This window comes from Lepisma saccharinum, chromosome 25 (genome assembly GCF_977018435.1).
Source record: "Lepisma saccharinum chromosome 25, izLepSacc3.1, whole genome shotgun sequence".
Taxonomy (NCBI): Eukaryota; Metazoa; Arthropoda; class Insecta; order Zygentoma; family Lepismatidae; genus Lepisma; species Lepisma saccharinum.
This window is the reverse complement of record NC_139253.1, coordinates 43,163,610-43,183,918: the sequence shown is the minus strand read 5'-3', so window position 1 is coordinate 43,183,918 and position 20,309 is coordinate 43,163,610. Positions and strand designations below refer to the sequence as shown.

At 40.3% G+C, this 20,309-nt stretch overlaps 1 protein-coding gene across 4 annotated transcripts in view; it reads left to right on the top strand.

Moving 5' to 3' along the window:
* LOC145978872 (uncharacterized protein CG43867) overlaps positions 1-20,309 on the top strand; it is a 936,647-nt gene that overhangs the window by 208,288 nt on the left and 708,050 nt on the right. The window lies entirely within an intron of this gene.

The following is a 20,309-nucleotide window of genomic DNA, read 5'->3' as shown; positions in this document are numbered from 1 at the left end:
AGAAAATGTCAACAGCTTGTTTTGAGTTTTCTTTTAATTATTGAAGCTCTTATTGAGTCAAATAAAGTGCACGAACATGGTGATGGATAATTTGCACGGTAATACTCATGGATCCCACTGTACCACGTACGTTGATTGATTGACATCGTTTATTTTACTTTGCTTTTCTACCATTTTTGGCTAATTGCGAAGATGAGGGTGAGTGATGGTCAGCTATTTAAAATCACAATCTCATTGTGTTTATTACATTAAGTCAGCCGGGTTCCGATAAAACATGATCCATGCTTGTTTTATGTAGAAAATAAATGCTTGGAGCACTGGTGTTTTATACCATTTTTAATTAGATTGCTCAAGTCAGAAACACCGCACACCATTCGGGGTATTTTGCTCCACACGTAACACATGTGTAGCAAAACAGTATTTTATAATCAAGGAAACCTTTCGGCATGACGCAAGTAATTAAAAAACCCTACCTCAATCACAAGCACCTTTAGAACAACAGTAGACTTCATTGTTGTGGATGATACAACTATTGAATGATTTGGTTTATTTTACTTCGCTTTCTATCACTTTTGGCTAATCGCAAATATGAATGTGAGTGATGATATTGATGAAGTTGATGAAGAGACACTCACAAAGAACAAACATGCGTAGGCTCGGGATTCGAACCGTAACCCTCTCGCGCTGTGCAAAACACACTGACACGAAGGGGGGTGGATGATCCAACAATCGTACACTCTACTGACGTAACAGTGCCTATTAGTAGTCATTCAGAGTTTCAGACCACTGTTTATTGTATCTTGAGAACGCTGATAAACATTTTTAAAAAAATTTGTCAAGAGATCATACAATGTTAAGAGTTTTGAAACGAATACTAAACATTTCCACTGGCACAATATTAGGCAGTTAGATACTAACGAAAAAATATTTTTTTAAATAAATAGTTTTGTGGGTTAGGTGGTAGAGCAGCCACAGGCTGAACTTCTACCACGAGGACTTTATCAACTTGTTTGACAAAACCTTTTTTGTTCTTTTAGTTTTTAATGCACTTCACTGTTCTTGCGATAAATTACACGATGCAGTGGTCATTAAAGAAAGATACGTCAGTCAATATTGCTTATTGTAGCATCACACAGCATGAGCAGAGGCACGAGCGCTAAAAACCGGGTAGAAATTCTACTTCTGTCGTCTGCATCGGAAGTACAGCGCCTTGAATCGGAAGGCAGGAAAGGTCACATGGCCCCTAGAACCAATCAGGTCTCCGTACGCCCGCGTATGGCGAGAGCATTTCGCCCGTGCTGTAGAGATCCAAGCCACAAGCTTTCCCTCCTTCTCTCTGCCTACAGGCAGGTATGGTCCTGTACGCCAAACCTAGCCGGCGTCCGGCAAGCAAAGACATTAGAGAAATGCTACAAGGAGAGCTGTTAGTGGAGCGTTGTAGACGGATCGCGAAAAATAGCTTTTATAATGCCATTATGCTCAAACATGTATATAATTAGTCACGTTTTACTTTATATTTACAGCATTTACGCATTTTTTAAATTTTAAATCAGGGAACGCCGGGCGTATGGGCGTATTAGGACGCTACGCTACTGGTGATGGTACGATGAAGTGCATAAAGGGAGAATCACAAACACACACAAATCCAACAGAGGATTTATACTGGCCGTGAGTACAGACGCCAGAGCCTCATAGGCCTGCACGACTTCATTCACCGGGGTACGTGGAAGAGAGGTCGACATTTGAGTGCCTTCTTACACCAGGTGCCACATACGTCTCTTCTTCCACTTGATTTAGAAATAGATTTTTTACAAGATTTACTTCAATACTGATTTGCTTGGTATGCACCACCAAATATGTGAAGGATCTATATTGTGTACCGAACTACTTGGCTCCTGAGCAGTGTCGTGCCCAGGATTTTCAAAAGGGAAGGGTTACGTACACTTTTTTTGGGTAGTCTGTCCTCATTTTGCCATCTTTTCCTATTTTTGACATTCTTTTTGAGTAATTCTGGGCCAAAGGGGGTTAAACCCCCCCACCAACCCCCTCTTGGGTACGTCACTGCTCCTGACTGCTTCTGCCAATCTTGGTTAGTTTCTGACACATTATATTTATCTCATATATTTATCTCAATATACACAGGCAGTGTAATTAATTAAATGCAGTGCCTGTCTTAATAGGTGTGTACGTATGGATTAGGCATAATAAGCTGGTGTAAAAATAACTTTACCTCAGTAAAACATATACTCGAAAGAAAATTCATCAGATGTGGGAAGTTTTCAGTTACAGTTCTACGTTTTAAAAGTAATTTTGCTCTGAGAATGTATAACGAACTCTTGACATTCAAAATGCGCCATTTTATTTATGTATGTACATGTACGTGACAAAATGTTACGCGATGCAAATTGTACACATACTGATGCCCCTACATAATCCTCCACTCGCAACTGCAATTCTCTATATTTGTTACTACTTTTTGTAAATTTGTGCAAGGCAACCCACAGCTTCACTTGCAAATACGCTTTGAAAATCGGCAATTTCCTGTAGATGATATGAAACTAAAACAGAAACGTATCTCTAATTCTCAAAGCACTTAATTAAGAAATGCAGGATATGCAGTGTCGCCTGTAAGTTCCAGGGCGCATTTTCCACACGGGTGACAAAGAATTCGTCGGTGCGGGCGCAAGTTTCCCTCAAGAATGTAATCTTCACAACCAAAAATGTGCAGAGTGATCTTATCTATTTTGCAAAGGGAAAGATAAAAAACCTCTCTCCTTGCCAACTCTCTTTCTAAGTAGGTCATGGCTCCGTCGCCAATTCTTGGGAGTGTGGAACCAACAGTCGAAGGCGGATGAGAGCAGATTTGATCAAGAGAATGAATATTTATATCAATGTTTGGAGGTTACAAGTTTCTTACTTTAATACAATAACAAGTAACAGTTAATTTTTGAAATATGCAACTGTAAGTCTGCTATTTCTTTTTCAGGTAACGAGATACAGAATTAATAATTACTTTTAGCTAATTGTCGGTACGTTTAACAGTAAAGAACATGAAGCATGGTTTGCTGAATTTGAAATGCTATTTTCTTGTGTATGTACTTTTGTTACGAGCAAATGCACGACTAAAGTCAAGTATATAAAAATAGGTTGATTTTTCGTACATGTATATTTTCATATGAAGACACGATATTATTGTAAATTAATGAAAATTAATTGTAGTCATCGTGGAAAGAAAGAACAATTTGCTTGTAGTTCACATATGAAATATTTGAGTTTAGCTTATCTGGAATAAAGTAACTGTAACATTAACTTACTAATTCATTATCTGTGGCATTTATTGCAAATTATGTCTGGCGTACTGAAATTAGAAGTGTCATTTTCGCAAAACTGTGTGGAAAGGGGTTGAACGATCAAATTTAAGTAAACGAAATACCAAAAAGTGACGTTGTGAAGAAAGATTGAAATTAAATCAAGATCTTATACAGGGTGTCACAAGAATCCCCATACATTGGGAATGTCACTGTAGAATTGAAGTGTCACATAATGTGCTCTCGATGTGCCGCCTTCGAGAGTCAGGCGCAAGTCAATGCATTCTTGCCATTAAATTTATTCAAGTGGATGCGCTCGGCATGAGGCAGTGGCATTTTTGCGGTTCAGTTGCAAATAAATTATGTTATTCCCATGCATGGAGACTTTTGGGACACCCTGTATATCCTCAATACAGCTTTCTGAAATTGTAACGATCGTGGGACCAAAATGGTCCTAATGTACCCATTAAAGGAATCATGACAACAACAAACATTTTGAAATATCTGATTTGTGTTGAGTCCTTAGCGCAAAGTGACACTGTAAACTCACTGTCAAGAGCCTTGCAATCTTCAATGCGCTGGTTAACATGTGGTCATTGGCTAATGTTTGTAGTTGTTTTATGTGAGCAGCGGATGTTGTTCATCTTCCTCCCCCTTCCACAAGGCAGCGGCTATGCACTTCGATGACACGCGTCCTGTTGCGTGCCCTGCTTACAAATTATGCAGTGCCCCTGTCTTCTTCTTTTAACGGTGGAAGTGTAGAATTTGAATGAAACTGTAGAATATGGGTTTGTCATCGTCCACTGATGTCATCGATGATCATCTTTCTAATTGCTCATTGTGATGATGATACATGTCTATTTGTGGGGTTCTTGGGTGGGCGTTAGCTCATGCTAAACACATGTAGTTCAGCATCGTTCTGTATAAGCTTGGTTTTTCTGTTCACAGTAGCTTCTAATTTCTCGAGACATGTTATTGGAGTAAACTATGGACACTTTATCGTCTGACACAATGTAAGATTCTCTATGTGGTGGAAGTAATCAATCGACAAAGTAAAAAATAGAAAAAAACTGAAAATCGCTACTTTTAGTTTGTAATATTCTGAACATTACATTGTAGTTGTATGTTACTTATCTTTGCAATTTTGAGTTTGTTCATTTTTTTTGACAACTGTTTAGACTGTCATGTAATCAGTATCAGAAGGACAAGTGGATAGACTAACCTGTAGATGTCTACCTGTCAACAAGCTAAGATAATATGAATAGAAGGCCTTGGCGATGGTGCGGTGGTAGCGTCGTTGCCTTGTAATCAAGGGGTCCCGGGTTCGATTCCGATCTTGTTCCTACATAAGCAACTCTGGGGTTCACCCAGCCTAAAATCAATCGGTATATGGGAGGTAACCCTTGGAAGTAAAGTCGTCCGGAGTGTAATGCTGATCATACCACCTTAGAAGGAAAAGACAGGGAACATTCCTTTACGTGCATTCATGGAAAGGTGCAATGTGCACGGGTATTTTTTCCCTTACCTTTACCAGCGCTATAAGCAGCAATACGATTACCTTATTGTTTGGTCACTTGCATTGTATTACGTTCAGCGGTGTTCAGATGACCATTTACGTTCAATCTTACTCCACACTTAAGTGACTATAATCCAAACACGAATATGATCTGTGGTGTTGGATAATTCGAACAATCCTTTGTCCCCAAAGATTACTGTCATTCCTACTGTTCCTACCGCCTTCATTTTATACGCTGAACGTTCAAAGGTTTATTCATCCGGGTTATTATTTTCTTTTACGCAAAATGTTCTGTTCAATTGTTCCTTCATCCGGCTTCAGTCAGCATTCAATGTATTAAGGACCATCAGCGCTGTGTTTTCATCTGGTGTTTATTTAAAATATCTTTGTTTTCAGTGTTTGAATATCACGCTATACGTATATTATCTCCTGGTATATTAGCGGTTGTACAGTGGAATCCATGAGTAGTACCGTGCAAATTGTCCATGACTATTTTAATTAATTTTTCTCTTACATCCTGTGGATTTTTATGTATGCTGATGCAGAAGTTGTCAACAGCTTGCTTTGAATTTTCTTTTAATTCTTGAAGCTCTTATTGGGTAAAATAAACTGCACGAACATGGTGATGGACAATTTGCACGGTAATACTCATGGATCTCACTGTACAACCTGGCAAATCCTGCTCGGTATAAACATGTGAGCCCTAATCACTCATCGACCATGTTGGTGGTTATCCTAAGAACCTGTCGGTGGCAATTCACGTGAGTAACCATTAATGCTACCATCCTTTTATTTGGAGAAGGTTAAGTCGGCAATAGAGCAAAAGGAACTCGTTCCCCAGCAAGCTTCTGGAACCAGAGTCATTGTTTCTGTATGGCAGAAGGTCATTTGCCCAAGAGAAGGTGGTTGCTCCGCCATGGGATCGTAGCCTTTTGTCCTACAGCTTCGTGAGATTTTTCCCGTGCCTCGAATTTAGATGTTGATGTATTTAGCGGTTTTCCGTGCCCGGGTTACCTGGCCGAGGAAGAAGTAGCAGAAGGAAACGAGAGACAATGACATGCTGGTTGTGCAATTAAAGTCGCCGGCTCACATTACATTGATGTTGGTGGGAGCCATAGAGTCTGCTGCAAGGAAACAAACTGAAGCATGTAATTATGCTGCAATGCTATTGTTTGGTTCGTTTAGGAGGATCCTGTCTTGTTGTTGCTGGTTCTGTGTGTGCGGCAATTTTAAAGTACTGCAAGTCTTCGTTGGTGTTCATTCATTTTATGAGGCTGATGGCTACCTCGTGGATTTCGAAACGTTGTTGCTTTTCCGTGCAGGTTGCCGACCTTGGTGGCGTTGTGGTTAGTACAGCGCTCTACGACGTCAAGGGTCCCAGATTCGAATCCAGGTCTGAATATGGGTGTTCTTTGGGAGTCATCAATTTCATCACTCATGGTAGCGTTATCGCATTGTAATCAAGAAGTCCCGGGTTCGATACCCGGTGGAGGTTCATAGTTGTTCGGATCCCACTTTAAACTGTAGGTCCAGTCCAGATTAGCCTTCTGTCCATAAAGTGAACTTAAAGCCCCAAATCAAAATCAAAATCACCAAGTTTTCTTTCATTATTTTTATCCCCCCCCCCTATTTTTAATAAAGTTTAGCACACAACTTATTCAATATCGTTAGAATCACACAATCGATATCGACGATAGCTCAGAATGCGCACTTACTCTCGAGTCTCACTTTTTTTTCAAGCTGACGTAGTTCATTAGATATCGAGAAACCGCCTGATAATATTTATTGATTTTCAACGGCAGGTTGGAGTGATCGTGTCGGAAGTTACTCAAATACCAACCTCTTCTTCACATAGTACACCCTGGACTGCTTTTTCCAAGCTGACAAAAATCTCTGGTGCATGGTCCAAGAGCCAGTATAAATTTATATTGGGTCATGTTCTGTGTTATGTGTTTGTCCTTTCATGGCCTTCATCATCAATCGTCTTCATTGTCAGGATTGGACACAGCTATCGGAAAACAGACGAAAAATAATACAAAAGAAACATATCAGATTTATGTTTCAATCCATTTAGTTTGTTTCAGAATAACCGTGTTCTCTATCTAGGTGTTACACAGATACTGCCTCATCATTCAAGTAATATTATTCCGTCCCGTCATTTTTAGTATCGTAAAGAAGGCCACCAAAACAACTTTGAATGTTGAAGTCATTTTCTTAACCAACTGTACACATGAACATCCTATGTTACGACCTTGCAACATATAGACGATAGCAACAAAGAGAGAGAGAGAGACTGAGGTAAGGAGACAGGTTCTCCAACCCCATTGTGAAAAATGCGATACAAAACAAACCTGCTTTGTGTGCTAATTAAATACATTGTGCGAGGTCGGTGTACCTGCATGCGTGTGGCACGTTTGATACATGCTGACTTCATGACTTCTTTACAGAAATGTCTCTTACCATTGTTGGCATGGGGTAGGAATGTGGATTGTATTCAGAACGTGAGGATTTATTTTGAAATGTATTTTTTCGTGGTTTCGTTGTTGCATTTATGTTTTACCCGAATCCTTTGTCTCTGTGGAACCATTCGATCGTAGACTTATAACTTCATCATTTTCTTGCCTCTGTTCTTGTTTCTGGGACAATTCGCATCGCATTCTCCACAATGGATACAGAACAAAGAAGCAGATTGACTGAAAGGTAATAGAAGTGTGAAATGCCATTCGTTCTATTCATTTGGAATAAGGAAGAAAAAAAGGGAATAGCAGTTTTCAATCTGAGATCTTGAGATTGTAAGCATTACAATCAAATAAGCAACATGCTTTGTTTCTGTGACAGTTCTTCAGATCCTTGATAATACATATTTGTTGGCGGTTGGTGTGACCTGTTCCCGCTTATTTATACAAATTCATCTTTCTTAAAGGGTGAAATTCAGCCTGTGGCTGTTCTACCTCTAACATCGTTCAGTTCATAATTTGTTTCTACCAAGGCAAAGTATTTTTTAACAAAATCAAGGCAAGTGCATCCGGGCATTTCTTTCGTTGGATAAGGCTGAATGCAGAAGAGGACTCAAGAAAATTGAGATGATAAGCCTTTGTCACAGTAGGAGCGATATAATACTCACAAGAAGAGAAAAACACTAAAATCTCAACTTTCAAATGCCACCACAAGCAAACAAACACATTAAGATAGTATAACCTTTGCACTTCTCCAAGTATGCGAGCACCTCCGTGGCGGAGTGGTTAGCACAGTGCGCAATGACGCCAGTGGTCTCGGGTTCGAATCCCAGCCTTCACATGGGTGTTCTTTGTAAGCGTCCCTTCATCAATTTCATCATATTATCACTCATTCTCATCTTCGCGATTAGCCAAAGGTGTCAGAAAAGCGAAGTAAAATAAATCAGTCAATGCAAGAATGCTAGATAAAGCTGGAGTAAAGAGTATTATTCTTTCATTCACATACACCAGAGTGAGTTTCAAATTGTGGACAGGCCGCACCACCAACATACCCAGAATGGTTCTATGATGCGACACGTCCACCCTAGTAAGAGGGTGCAACATATGAACTCTGGTCGCCAGAAACATTTTAAAAATTCCCCCTGCAAGCAGTTTGTAGTTTTGTGCTGTTGCGTGTGATGAAGGGCCATCGATTCTGCGAGTGAGTGGTGAAATTTGTTAGCCAGAACCGCCGACTGCATTCCTGGGAGAACAGGGACCTGTGAACTTTGTGCATTCATCAAGCTAGCGACTATTAACTGGAGCGTAGTTGTGGGAATGATCGCATTTTTCCTTTCCTTGAGGGAGGCTCTGATGAATTATGACCAGTGAATGTGTAACTGGCCGTTTACCTGTAAAAGTAAGGGAATGTTCATGGTCAACGTGTTCCACGCATGTTACACATAATTAAGAAATTTAGACGTCATACGACTAGAACTAGAGATACGTTACATTCTACCCCTTAACATGCTACAACCCGTTACATTCCACCCATTAACATGTTACAACCCGTTTCATCGCTGTGATGTTAAATCACGTGCCAAGTCTTGTCCAGTTCTTTCCAAAAATCATTTTTTTCTGTATCTTTTTCTGTGCATACAGCGATACTAGATTCTACTAAATATTTGATTTTTACTAATTCCTGGGGCCTCACCGATGGCGCAGTGTAACGTCGTCACCTTGTAATCAAGGGATCTCTGGTTCGATATCCGATGTAGTCATGTTGCACAGTGGTTCGGATCTCACTTTAAGCTGTAGTTTCTTAGCCTTTCTGTGCATAAAGTGGACTTAAACACAACCTACGAATTTCTGGAATTGAACTGAGTTTTGCACTGAATGTTGAATATAAGCAACTGCTGCTTAAATAAATAAATGATACAAATATTTGGCTCAGAATGGCTGGTGAACCTGAGAACCTGCAAGATTCAAGAAATTTTGCGTAACTCTTCTTGCAGAACCAATAGTAGAAACCCCATCGGATCAAAATATATTGGAAAAAAATCACATTTCCTATTCTCTTGTTTCAGTATTAAAGTCCACTTAATCCATTAATGCGGGGTGCGAAACCTTGGGGGGGATTTCCCCCACCAACAATCTTGGCCTCAGAAATCCCCACCAAAAATTTCCGGGGGGAGAGTTTTTGTTATAACAAACAAAAGATAAGCAATTACTTTTAATTTTAAATATACTTTACTAAGAATAATATCGAAAACACACACAAATTAGCGTAGTTGTGAGTATTGAATGCGTTCTCTCTCAGAGATAATAACAAATCTACATCAATACGCACAATAAAAGTAAAACAAGAATGCAAAACAATAATAACTGTGAAATCGAACGCCTGGAGCGATTTCAACCAAACTTGGAACACGTATCACTTGCAATCTCGAAAGAAATACTGTGGGGGTAAGACACCCCTGGCACCCCTAGGGGTGGCGGTGGAAGTGGTGACATGTAAAATTAATCGAAAACGACCAATATTAGTGTGGAATCCATAGTTTTCGGGGTCGCTAAGATGAATAGTGACACTCCTAATGCCGTTCAACTCAGAGTTCATCACCTATCTGGATGGGGGTTGAGAGGGGGTGAAAATTAAAATGTCAAAAATGACCAAGATTAGTGTCGAATCCATAGTTTTTGGAGTCGCTAAGCTAATTGGTGAATTCACGATGACCAAACTTGGTACACATATGACTTATAATGTGTAAAGAAATACTGTGTGGGGAAGACACCCCTGGCACCCCTAGGGTGGGGGTGGGAAGGGCTGACGTAAAAATAATCGAAAACGACCGATATTAGTGTGGTATCCATAGCTTTCGGGGTCGCTAAGATGAATAGTGACTCTCCCAGTGCCGTTCAACTCCAAGACACCCCTGGAACCCCTAGGGGTGGGGTGGCAAGGGGGTGACATGTAAAAATAATCGAAAGCGACAGATATTAGCGTGGAATCCATAGTTTTCGGGGTCGCTAAGAGGAATAGTGAAACTCCCAATGCCGTTCAACTCCAAGACACCCCTGGCACCCCTAGGAGTGGGGTGGGAAGTGGGTGACATGCAAAAATAATCAAAACGACCGATAATAGTGTGGAATCAATAGTTTTTGGGGTCGGTAAGATGAATAGTGACACTCCCAATGCCGTTCAACTCCAAAACACCCCTGGCACCCCTAGGAGAGTCGGTGGGAAGGGGTGACATGTAAAACGACCGATATTAGTGTGGAATCCATAGTTTTCGGGTTTGCTAAGATGAATAGTGACACTCCCAATGCCGTTCAACTCCAAGAAGAACTTTCTCCCCCCTCCACCAGTTTTCAATTATTTCGCACCCTGCATTAATGTAATATAGTAGAAGAGAAGTTCGTGGAATTGAACCACAATGTTATCATTAGATATGAAAATATCTTGTTTTAAGTTTTTCATTTCTGTATATCAGTAGTCTGTTTACTCTAATGTGACATGTTAGAAGATATGCTTCTAGTTACAAAGTCTTACAGTTGTGTCCATCGATCCTATGTGCCAAACGAACACAAGATATCTCAGGCAAGCCCTCCCCCCCTTCTCTCTCTCTCCATGACACACGGTACACAAGTTATTCTTCCTCAGGACGACTGGATGAGCATGTTTATCTCATGCAAGCATATATTTTGTTCCACGAGAATGTAAAAAAGGTAGAATCATTTATATTTAGGACTGACAGACATAACACCCTATCAACGAGGGTTTTTTTGTGGGGGGATGGGTTGGTTCCTGAAATGTGGAGCATTTGAAGAGGCAGAGGATGCGATGATATATGCATGCTTTGTATATTTATGTTTAAGAAAAAAAAAACGACATGGTCTAGCGTCATGAAAACTTCCTCATCAACTATATATGAAGTCTTTGTAGCGAGATTGGCTAAGAATAGATTAATCCTCTGGCGTGGAAGGCAGGTGTTCATGGTGATATAGCAACCTGAACACCCAATGTCGGAAATGGAGATAGCCCCCAAAGATAAGTTTCCTCATCGGATAATGTGACGCAGCTGTTTATAGATATGTGATCGGGTTCACTACAGGAGGATGGGCGAGAGGAGTATTTTTTCACCTGAAAATCCTAGTGCTGTAGAACACAGAACAAATGCGAATAAATCTATAGTTAAATCGACTTCAACAATGTTTAAGTATAGATTTAAAAGGTAACCAAAAAAGTTCTTGCCGTTCTAGAGCAGTGATAAACAAAGAGCAATACAGTGGACGGTACGTACCTTTAGGTTTCGAAGTAATCTCCATCAGCATCCAACACCCTTTGCCAACGTTCCTGCAGCTGCACAATACCCTGGTGATAAAACTCGGCGGGCTTGGATGCAAAGAAGTCCGTGAGTGCGTTCCGCAGGTCTCCCTCATTTTCGAAGGATCTCCCACGGAGGTGGTTGTCGAGGGAATGAAACAGGTGGTAATCTGTTGGTGCAAGTTCCGGTGAATATGGTGTCTCACAGCCAAGTTGCTGAAGGGTCTCCCGGGTCCTCTTTGCCACATGTGGCTTGGCATTGTCGTGCAGGAACAGCACACCCTTGCGATTCACCAATGCCGGCTCCTTCTGCCGCAATGCACGGTGCACCCTTTGCAACTGCTGAGAGTAGAGGTCAGTAGTGATGGTCTGACCAGGTGGAAGGAGCTCGTAATGCACCACTTGCCGACAATTCCACCATAAAGAGAGCATATCCTTTCGTGGGTGCAGAGGTGGTCTTGAGGAGTGAGGAACAGGGTCACGTGGCGACAACCAATGCCTGGTACGCTTGGGAGTGTCATAGAGGACCCACTTCGTCACCAGTGAGCAAGTGATCAAATATGGGTGTGTTCAGGTGCCGAGTGAGCAAGGACAAACAGGCTGTCACTCGTTCCTTGTTGGCTGCCGACAATGTGTGGGGTACCCACTTACTTAACTTGTATGACTTCCCTGTCCCATGCAGGTGCAGTCTGACTGTTTCAGCGGAAACATGGAACCTTTCTGCAAGTTCATCACACGTTAGACCACTGTCCTCCAAGATGGCTGCTTTCAGGGCCTCGTCATCCAGCACATGTGGTCGTCCACTGCGAGCTTCATCCGAAAGGCTCACATCTCCCGAACGGAATTTCTGGAACCAATGCCTGGCAGTGCGTTCGTTCACGGCATTCTCCCCAAATGCCTGACAAATGCGGCGACTTGATGCGGCAGCTGACAGGCCCACTTTAAAGTCATACAACAAACACACGCGAACAAGCTGCTTCGATACCTCCATTTCTCTTCCGACACTTGACGAGCTATGACTGCTGTGTGTGCGCAACGTGCTTGTATTACTGAAAGTCGATGGTCAGACTCAAGGAATATAGAGATTAGGTAAAGCCATCCGAAGATTGCCGATCTTGTACGAACGCGTGACGTCACCGGAGAAGCAGTGAGCTCGGCTGAAGCAGACGGCCCCTAGCATTTATATGGGAGATTCAGAGAGCGAAAGTATATTATTACTTTTAGGAGGTGGAAAATAATAATTGTCATCCTCCAAGATGGTATTGAGGCATCCTTTTAATGATTAGTAACATAATTGAAAACGCGCTACTTTTAAAAGGGGGCAAAGTACATGTGAAAAAATGTATTTTGAAAATCCATATTCCTGAAACTTTCTGACCGATGCGCTACAAAGAAAGTTGCGTGTTCTCCTTTAGAATTTCGTCATTTTACAAATCGTAATATAATTTTAACAAGAACATGGCATGCTAAAGAAGAATTAAAGAGTTTTAAAAAAATAATTGATTAATAGACTTAGTTTATTTTACTTCGCTTATCTGTCACATATGGCTAATCGCAAAGATGAGGATGCGTGATGATATGATGAAATTGAAGAAAGGAAAGTAGACCCATGCCCGGGCGGGGATTCGAACCTGGGGGGGCCTTGGCATCGTAAAGCGTTGTGCTAACCACTTCGCCACGGAAGTCAACATTACAAGGAAATGAACAGAAAATGACAATCATATGGCATCTATGTTTTAATGTCCGAGAAACATTTGCGAGGAGGTTATTGAAGTAACAAATAATTATTACAAGACGTTGTGATGAAACTTATTACGTAATATATCTGAAATATCGAGAGTTGACCTTGCAGTCTCTAAATGTACTTTTAGGGTTACGCAAAACCTTTACTCAAAATTGCTAGTGTAAATTTATAAGCTATTTAAATTTGAAACTTATTCCTGTTCGAAAAAAGAAACTGCCAAATCAAATTAATATTTCGTATAAATACATATATTTTTCTTTCATGAGGCCAGGACAGTATTTGGAGGGGACGGTGGCTTGGGAAGGCTATAGTCCTGGATCTCGATCTACAAAGGGGCTTCCAGTGGGAAAACATTGCTAGACAGACGAGAAACGTAGAGAGTGCAAAACAGATCTCCCTAATATATCAATTATCTCGTTCTGAATGTCATGTGAGAGTGAGAGCCATTTGTAGACCGAACGTCCCATCCACTCTCCTATTTCATGCACATCTTCTTTTGAAACTCTTTTTAGTAAAAATGTTAACAATACTCATAATTATATACTTAGTATATAGTAATAAGTCATGTGTTTTGATGTCTCTGGTCATAGCCCCCCCCCCCCCCAAAGTTGATGGTCTATAACATTTCAAATGTGTATTTAAAGTTGAGTTCATGTGCCACAATTCAGAGTAAACTTTACAAGAGAAGCAAAATAATACATTAGATCCTCTTAAGCAAAATTAATGGGGGGCTCGAGCCTCCCCAAGCCCCATGGAGTCGGCGCCTATGCTTTTAGATCTCGCATAATGCCTTTTTCACAAAAATGGGCAATCCCGCATTTTTTATATCAATCAAGCTGTGATATTTTAGATTTCTTCCGTTAGTTTTCTGATAATAGTTTTCACAGCTTTCCATAGCATTTAGGCATGATTTCAGTTGACAAGAACAAAATAATCTTATTTCAAAACATAGAGCAAAAAGAAATCCAACGCGCTTAAGTTAAAACTCCCTTACATTGGAAGCCTGGAGAGAACAAAACAGGGGTTCCTTCGTAACACGATTTCTTGAAAACCATTTTACACATTTGAATCAACTTTGTGATAAATTGATTAGAAAGGATGAATCTTAACAGTAAAAGTTGTAACTTTTCCCTTGCTACTATATTTTAGAAGATATTCGTTGTCAAATTTCTCAATATTTGCATAAGGAACCAGCCTTTTCCGTGCCGAGTGTTTCGATGATGACGTCATGCATCCAAGGACAACTGCGCATACGATCTGCGCCGCCGAACGAGCACCCCCTGGGTCAGACTAACTCCCGATCGCTTGGCAGGCACGTGCGTCATTTCGTTTCCTCTCTGTTTGCGCATGATTAATGGGACGTCAAAAACGGCAAGATCTTTTTTGGTTACCTTGTATTTACATTTGTCATTCATTCTACATCTTTCCGATTTAGTCCGGATGCAACGATGTAGACAAGGAAACGCGAGGACTGGACCACATTATAGGCTGATTCGCCTCCTATCAAAAAGTGTCCTGTTGTTTGCAGATAGTTCTCCGAACCCGGTTAAGCCTTCCGGCCTATAAGTTATGGAAATCATTTTGCAAGTAAACGTTAATGTTATAAAGCACCAGCATATCATAACGTTCTGCAAGGAACGTGGGATCGAACTAGGGACCTTGGCTGTCCCGATTGGTAGATGTAGCTCAATGATCATTCATCCTCATTAATGGAGCACTCGCTATTTGTGGCTAGCCTGATGGTAAGGTGCAAGAGGTAACAATTACACATGTATGAATGACAAAACACAACGCTTGAGTTTAAACCCCTACAAACTGGATCAGCATGGCGTATGGAAATACCTGTCTCTCACCTGTGCGGAGATTCTCCCTCAAGGTGTCGAACCACGGACTACTTAGAATTAGGTATCCGTGTATGGTGCCAGACTGAGAGCCCAGGCTTCACTCCTTTCTCCTTGACTATTAGCTCGTACTTCTTCTCCCCCTGACTGATAGTTTAGAATTGACTTCTGACCTCCGTTCCCCCAGACATTTATTCCAGTCGAATTTACTCAATAATGCCGACTCAGTTACCTGAGTCTCTTTATTGATTGCCATTGTTTACACCTGTTTGCAATGATGGCGATCAAGGAAGCTCAAGGAGGCTCAGCAATGTCTGACAAGACATTCCTTAGATGTTTCTAATTATTTCCTGACTGGAAAGGTGACGGCTAAATGTCTGGGGTTATTTTTATCCTAGATCTAAATTTAATCTTGTGATGCAGTATTATGTAAATGATCAGCATCTACTATAGAGAAAGTGAGCGTACAATTTGAGTGTTGAGTTCATTCCATGCAAAACTTGTGTTTATGCATCTGAAATAGAAGCTTGTAATTTTGTACTAAGTCCTTAAATTCATATATTTCACACTATTCGGTATACAGTATTAACAGACATTGATTTTACATTTTATTAAGGTAAAATTTAAGCAATGTCCCGGGTTCGAATCCCGGCCTGGGCATGGGTGTTCTTTTCGAGAGTCTGTTCATCAATTTCATCATCTGATCCTCATTGTCGCAATTGGCCGAAAGTACCAGAAAGGCGACGCTAAATAACAAAAATCAAATCAAATCAATTGTAACAAATTTGACCTTTGAACAAGATTAACGAGGAACTTGTGTAATGATTATCACAATTTTTGGTTAGTTGTATGTTCAGCTTATAGTGAGAGAGGTGACCCTTTTCGCTTCCACATAGTGCACCCTGGACTGCATTTTGCAGAGTAGCGAGGCTCTGGCGTCTGGACCCATGGCTAGTATAATGCTCTATGAGACTTGTGTTGTGTGCTGTTCTTGTGTGTTTGTGATTGTCTTCTCATCTATATCACCTTATCGTCATTCATTATCATCACAATTCATTCATTCATTATAGTGTGAAAAAATACAACCGAATAATCGATTGCTTACTCAAACGAATGAAAAGTTCTTAGCCAAAAACAGGCATTTGAGAAGGACCAAAGTTGGCACATTGAAAATTCGAAATGCCCAGTTACTCTCAATCCCAATATTCTCTTATCTGCTGTATTGGCCTCTACTCATCTTTCACCTCATAATGTCAAGTGAGTAATTTGAAACGAACCTTTTCCTGGAGGACAGTGATGGAGCTGTGTGGTGAGGTGATGCCACGCAGGGGCAGATGGACGTGACCTGTGGCTGGAACCGCCTGATGCATAACGCTCAGTGATGAATTCCAAGAGATTTACCAGGTGTTTGCAGTACATATCAGTGTGTGAAATTGACCTGTCCCTAACGTGCTGTTTCCCTGATCATAGTGCATGAACGCAACGAATGTAGATTTCAATATCTTACTAGGATTGCCACATACATGTTGATTTTAGAAAGTTTATGTGAATTTCGAATGTTTCACCTACAAGAGCTGTTTCATAGTTTTGTTGAACGAATAGGTATTCTACACTTCTTCATGCCATAATCATGCTTTGTCGGTGAAGAAATTTACTTCTTCAGTTAGCCTACTACAACTTCGAGCTTTGTTTCCACAATCTCTCGTTCACAATTCTTTCCTCACGAAAAAAAATACCTTTTCCCAATCATCCTCCTCGCTCCCTCTTTCTACTTTGGTCGAATTTGAGGGAGGTGAACGTGGCACTCAGATTTTTCTTCTTACTTTTTGCAGTTCTCTATTTGTTCCTATTTTTTGCCGAGGTTTTTATTTATCTGTAGCTTCCTCGTTTTACACCATTGGAAATATTTTTGATATCCTCCATCCTGAACCTACAAAATGTGATGCTGTGGGAATGATAATCTGTATTCGGTGATAGCAACTATATTTTTACGATACAGAAGCGGATGGTCCAGTCGACTGTGATTTCATTCGCATTAATGCTATTGCTTTTATGAACTGAGTTGGAATTTCATGAAAGCTTCGTGCACTTATTGAACAAAATCCCAAATATAGCAGTTATCCATTTTACATTGGTATGCAGTAGGAGGAAATAGAAACAACATACAGTACGAAAAGTGAATCCGAAATTGTTATGCAACATTTTAAAATGTGCTTCTTTTGCAACATATCTGTATTGCTTGGAAGAACGATGTACTGACTACTCTGAATGATGCATAACGTAGGCATCGTTTACAACTAGTAGTTTCTAGTTGCATTTCGTTCACGATTTCACTTTGTCTCGTGCTTCTTCAAGGAGAGATGGTACTATTGTAGATTTTCTGTAAACCTCTCTACATTACAGCGATTACAGACATTGAAATGCTAACGTGTAAAGTCGTTAACGAGTTGATACGTTCAAGCCTGTATTATTATACTATTAAACGTATTATTATATTTATTAATAATAACTTAATAATGATCAGCGGAGACTCGGCAAAGTACACAGACTCCTCTCAGGTACAGGGATAGTGTTAGGCAAAGACAATATTCACAGCACAGAGAAATAAAACCACATTTCTGCAGTATGTATAAACTAAAAGGTTTTATTCTTTATTTATTGCAATTTTAATGCAAATATACTTGAGACGAAGGCGAGGATTTCGCTTTGTCGATGAATTGACTCAACTAAAACGCATAAACTCAATGCGTGGCTATCGGCAAGCCTATGATCACATAGGCCTAGCTTGCGCCCCGAACTACCACACCAAGATATATGCAATAATAACTGAGCCAATATTTGCTCTTTAGCCTTTTATTTCCAAATTAATCCTTAGGCTAACTTTAATATTTAACGTAGAATGGTTGCAGTATTGTGCATAGCATTAATGCATGGCTATTCGGCGTACCTATGATCACATAGGCCTAGCTTGCGCCCCGAACTACAATACCAAGATGTATGCACAACACCGAGGAGTTCCTTTTAAGTTTAAAAGCTTCGTCGATCCGTGGCGAAAGTGTGATGTTTCTTACGCGATATCCTCGCTTTTATACTATTTCGAGAACACAGATTCAAGTACAGGTGAATCACTCACTATTTACAAAAAGATTCTACCAACAAAACTGACAACTATGCATGTTTAGAAATACAAATTCGTATAGTGCAGTCTCTCAAACAAAGATACATTAAATTTCCCATAATGTAGCATAAGATACAATAAACAATAAACAAAAGATATACATTACAAACAAGGTGCATTATTACATATAATAACAAAGAAATTACGCTTTCCTTCACAAAAATAAATACATTAGTGACATATTTTCTACTGGTGACGTCACATAAAAATGTGGATCATATCCGAGTATCAAAATTTTAAATCATATGTAAGGGTTTCTGTAAATTATGTTTCGCCATGACTGTCCCGGTATAAAATGATTAAGGGACAGAATAAAGAGAGTCTTGGGTGGAGGCTATGACATATGATGTGAACAAGAGTTGTGTCTGGCAGAAGTGATCCAAATCAATGTAGTGGTTAACAAATTCTCATACATATAGGAAACGAATAACATTGCCATTACAGTGAAATTTCGAGGACTGGACAAGAATGATTTTGCATTTCCACGTGTCGCAGATGGCAACACTTAACATGGCTCATCTGCCGTGTGTGGATCCACCCTCCGGAGATGCTGATGCGACTTGGTTCCACTTGAAAAGGAAGGGGATGCTTATGGGGCGGAACATACTCGCGTCGCCTTTTCTTTATCCTCTTCTGGAACAAACTTGGGGTCGTCTTGTTTTTCCCTGTCTCAACATTCATCCGTCAATCTAACCGTTTCTTCTCCGAAGCACCATATTTAGACGAGCATGTTGCCAGCTGCTCTTCACGAGGGGAGAGGACCAGACTTGCTAGGCGTCGCAGAAACCAGGTCTCCCCCTCTTGAGTGTCGATGGGCTGTGAATCCTTCTTCCATGTCTTTCAGTGGAACGTGCGTTTTCCTCTCATACTGCCTGTGTTGTAGAAGTCGCTAGTTAATTAACACACAATACTTCCTTACATTGCCTTTGAGCACAGTGTTCACGTAAAGCAGAGAAAGTCGTCTACTTCCCAGGAATTGATCGCAATTTTGGATTTTTTTCACCGGCAACATTTTCCACCCCCACCCCTAAGACAGTCTATTTCAACTAAAGTTATCGAGAAGGGCCAATTCAGGGTGCACAATCATTGTCGACTGGTGAGCGGGAGGAATGTCTTAATTCATACATATAAAGGAAATTCACATAATTATTTTTATACGAGTACAATGTTTTTTTTTCTGGCGATACGCAATGGTACACCCTACCAGCACGTTTCCAAGTAAGATTGATTGATTTCGTTTATTTTATTTCACTTTTCTGCCACTTTTGACTAATCGCGAAGATGGGAATGAGTGATGATATGATGAAATTGATGAAAGGATATTCACAAAGATTACCCATGACCAGGCCGGAATTCGAACCCGCGACCCCTGTCGTTGTAGCGCGGTGTGCTAACCACCCTGTCACGGAGGCCGGCCATAGGTGACAGTAAAATTAATAACATTTTATGTTAAGGAACGAAATGTGTGTGTATATAACTACATGGATTTATGAATGGTATAACCATGAATATATGGCATGTTCATCGACGATTATTTATGAACATGCCACAATATTTTGAAACCAATTTGAAGAGTATCGGAACCTTTCTTTCCTTTAAAAAGACACTCCTTTTGTCAGATATTTATAAAGTAGCAAATTAATTCCTTAATTAACTAAAGTTTTTATTTGGTTTTTGCTTTCTATGAATATAAATCATATAGTTTACTTACTGCATATTTATCTTGCATTAGTTTCATTATACATATTGTTATTGGTGTAGACCTGTTAATGGTTTCTTGAAAGAGAGAGAGAGAGAGAGAGAAAGAGATAGATAGATAGAGAGAGAGATCATTCAACACTCACAAACACTCAGATCACGGGCATCCTAGATAGCATAGTGGTTATATCTCAGGTTTCGGTACCCGCTGGAAACATTGCACACTGGCTCGATCCCTGTTTTAAATCGCAGGTCCAGGCCCGTT